This window comes from Chrysochloris asiatica, unplaced genomic scaffold, assembly GCF_000296735.1.
Source record: "Chrysochloris asiatica unplaced genomic scaffold, ChrAsi1.0 scaffold00361, whole genome shotgun sequence".
Lineage (NCBI taxonomy): Eukaryota > Metazoa > Chordata > Mammalia > Afrosoricida > Chrysochloridae > Chrysochloris > Chrysochloris asiatica.
The window spans coordinates 1,953,091-1,957,363 of NW_006408879.1; the positions used below are offsets into that span (position 1 = coordinate 1,953,091).

The window sequence follows — 4,273 nt, forward strand, 5'->3', positions numbered from 1 at the left end:
TGAAAGCCCCATTCTCTCCATGGCACTGAAGCAAGGGAGCATCTGAACAGTCAAGTTCATCCAGGCAAGAGTCTGACCAGTCTACAAAATTCCCTTTCAAAGTTGGCCCTGTTCATTCACATTCTTGGGGAAATTGGGCAAAAAAGACTTGGTCGCTTCCAAGAAAGACTCCATAGTGTTAATTTGTGACATTTATTGGACATGACCTGTTCTCAAAAGAAAATGAGCTTTCTGGACCTGGCTGAGCAGGAAACGCAATAATGGGGGTTGGCATCAGCCACAACAAACACTGAAAAGTTTGCGGCAAGGAGCCCAAGAGCCAGGGCATCGACCCGTGCCTTTTGCTCAAGCTGTATAGGGTTCTGGTGAGGCAGAGCAACTCCACCTTCAACCAACTTGTGCTGAATAGGCTGTTCATGAGCCACACCAACCGGCCAGCTCTGTCCCTTGACCCAGAAGATGAAGCTTCCTGGCTGAGAGAACAAGACAGTTGTGGTCTGGGGACCGTCACAGATACTGTGTGATTTCAGGAGGTGCCCTAGCTTAAGGTATGTGCACTGCGTGTGAGCAGCCGGGCCAGAACCACATCCTCAAGGCCAGGGACGAGATCCTCACCTTCGACCAGCTAACCCTGGATTCACCCAAGGGCTGCCGGACCATCTAGATATCTGGTCCACTCAAGGGCCATGAGGTATACAGGCATTTTGACAAGGCACCGGGAACCCCACACAGGTGCCTTGCTGAACCAAATCCTACGTTCGCTCCAATGGCCAGAAGTTCAATCTCGCTGGGGGCTGCTGGACTGGCCACAGCTACAAAAACTAACCCCAGATCCTGCCCTGTTATTAAAAAGATTTTAGATGACAAATAATAACAATAAAGTTAAAGCCTAAATCCCCCAAAGTATCAGTGGCCCGAGAGAGAAGAGGTAGAGGAAGGGGTAGCTCGGTATGACATGATGTCTGGGGTCAAGGGGTGAAAGGTTCCTTGTCCCCTGACATCATCCATCTCAGCAAACCCAGGACTTTAGGAGAAAGTTACAGATGAATGTGTAGTCCATGTTCACAACTGTTTGGGCTTCTGTAATGTCACCATGACCAATTTTGGTGGCAGTTGCTTTGGTTAATCTCTCTCTCTCTCTCTTTCCAGGAGGTTAAAGGTTGGAGTGGGGGCCCATTGATCTCGGGGTAAGGGGACTGGGATCCTGAGATGTGACTCCTTGGATGATGCCTCCAGGAGGAAGCAGGCTTCTGTCAGGAAACATCAATGCTACCAGACGCCACAGACTTTTTTTAGCATGTGTCCTTTAACAGCTGGCAAGAATATTAGCTCAAACTATTCGCCATAAGCACACACTTTCTGTTTGTCTCCAGATAAAGGGATTTTAAATCCTACTTGCCAGAGAGGGATTGTGAAAACTGTGGAATGGATTTTTCTAGAGCAAAAGAAAGGTGATTCTCTTTTGCCTGCTGCCTCCTCATGGTCCTGAGACACGAGAAGGGAAAGTTGGTTCGGTGCCTACTCTGATTCCTTGTTTTACATTCTCCTCTCTGGCTTGGTGGACTCAGATGCTTACCAAAAAGGTGATGGTTCAAGTCCACCCAGAGATGTTTGGAAGAAAGGCTTGGCTTTCAAAAGTACACCATTGACAACCCTATGAAGCACAGCTCTAATCTGGTGCATGTAGGATTGCCGAGAATCAAGATCCACTGAACAATCACTGGTTTGGTTTGGCTTTCAATCTGGTTCATGGGGATAGCTCCCCTGTACTGAGCATGCTCATAGCTTCTTAGAAAACTCAGTACTGTTGTCTCCCAGGAAATAAGGACAATGTTACTGTCTAGTCATTGTCAACTGTTTTACAGGTGTGATACCATGTGCTTACCATGTAGGAATGTCCCACGACTCAGCAGCATTACCTCGGTCGGCACTGGTTCCTCCCACACACCATCAAGGTCCACTCCTATAGGTCTCAGAAAATTCTCACTGAAGGAAAATGTAAATGGATATTCTTTTGAAATTTTACTTTGGTTGATAGTGAAATGAAAATACTTGTAGTGGGTTGAATAGGGTCTCCCAAAATTCAATCTGGAACTTCAGAACGTTACCATATTTGGAAATAGGTCTTAGCAGATAGTTAGAAATCAAAATGAGGTCATGCTGGATTAGGCCTTACTTACATCCAATGTCTGGGGTCCTTCTAAGATGAGGAGAAGAGACAGAGGCACAGAGAAGGCCACATGGAGATGGAGCAGAGATTGGAGTGATGTTGCTACAAACCAGGGGTCATCCGGAGCCGTCAGAAGCTGGATGAGAAGCACAGCCCAGTTTCTCCTTCAGAGCCTCTCGAGGGAGCCAACCCTGCCCACACACTGATTTTGAACTGTCTTTGAGAATAGTGACATAATAAATGTCTATGATTTGCAGTCATTTGTATGGCAGTCACAGGAAACTAAGGCAGTAGCTCTAGGATCAACACTGTACTACGAACCACAAGGTTGTGGTTCCAGCCCACCAACCTCTCCTCAGGAAAAAGATGACACTTTCTGATCCTGCAAAGATTACAGTGTCTGAAACCCTATACAGAGTCACAATGAACCAATTGATGGCTCTTAATAACAACAACAAGAATCCAAGAAAGATAGAACGGTCCCATTCGTTCTAACATAGAATTCCCATCCAAGACTAAGAGGAATGCTTTGCTAACACACTCTGCACCAAAACCTTTCAAAAGCAGCTCCCTCCCACGCATGACTACCCTCAGACCTTTTAATTGAATGGCTCATTCTGAACTTCACAGTGTGGATGAAGGGGACAACTTCATTGTCTCCCTTGGGGAGCCCCCATCTCCTAGGCCCCAGGCAAAGGGAGAGGAGAAGCTAGTGATCATCCCATGATGGTCAGCCTGGCACCATGTCCTGAACAGCTAAGTACACAATGTGTGAACTAAAGAGAAAATTGTCCATTTCACTTTGAACTGAAAAGACCAGACTCACCTTCTACGCTACCAAGACTTGTAGATCTTGTCCAAGTAAACAAATCTGGCCAGAAGTCATAGTCAGGTTTCAACATGTGCAGGAAAAGGCAGGTTTGGGGGAAAAAAATCCCTGCCTGAATACCCCACCACTCATCTGTCAGTTTGTCATACTGTGGTCTGTTACTGTGATACCAGATGCTATGTCAACAGTACTTCAATACCAGCAAAGGCACCCATGGCAAACAGGTTTCAACAGAGCTTCCAGACTAAGACAGACTAGACCATTTCTGAATGGTTAAACACTGAAAATAGCAAAGGAACAGTGTTTGATATAGGCCAGAAGATGAGCCCTTCAGGTTGGAAGACACTCAAAAGACAACTGGGGAAGAGCTGCCTTCTCAAAGTAGAGTTGACCTTAAACACAGGATGGAGTAAAGCCTTCAAGACCTTCATTTGCTGATGGGGCACAACTCAAAAAGATAAGAAAAAACTATAAACATCCATTAATTACTGGTACATAAAATGTACAAAGTATAAAACTAGGAAAATTGGAAGTCATCAAGAATAAAATGGAGGGAGAACAAACAAGATGGTGGATCAGGTAGAAATGCAGTGAGAAGCTCCATCAACAACATAGAATACCGGACCAAGCAGTTTCAGGGGATGGTCCCAGAACTCAGAACTACATATAAAGGAACATTTAGAAGGTTGAAAGGCTTACAGCTAGGGGAATTAGTAGTAGAAGCAAGAAATCCATTGCTTTCTAATTCAAGACGCTCAACTGCTCCTGAAGCCACCATCTTGGGTGAGACCTAGCAGGGGAAGGCTCAGAGCAGCCACAGACGCCTGACAGAACCATGGAGATAAAGAGGTGTGGACATTCTTTTTTTTTTGTATCTGTTCAATGGTCTCTCACTGTCTGCCCACCTCCATTCTAGTGACTAGAGGAGGTGCCTGAGTGAGTGACACCCCACCCCCACCTCCAGAGGGTTCTACTACTCATGCACACAGATCTCCTCACAATTTAAAGTGACAGTCTGCACTTAAAACCAAACGGCAGTGCAAAACGGCCACAGCTGTCCCTGAACTGTTTATTACTAGGAACAGGGCCTGAACGGGAATTGTGGAGTGCGACAGGCAGACTAAAAAGGAAATAGGCCAAAAATTAAATCCTAAGTTATGTCACACTAACCAACAGTGGCATCTTGAAATTTATCAGGAAGAAGAGTGAAAAGGGAATCCCATCTCCTGATCACATCTACCTGGAGGCAATTAGAAAGCGTAAAAACTACCAAA

General features: G+C 45.6%; 1 pseudogene; it reads left to right on the plus strand.

Annotated features, from left to right (window-relative positions):
- Positions 1-260: 260 nt before the first annotated feature.
- LOC102836684 lies at positions 261-825 on the plus strand (annotated as a pseudogene).
- Positions 826-4,273: the final 3,448 nt, after the last annotated feature.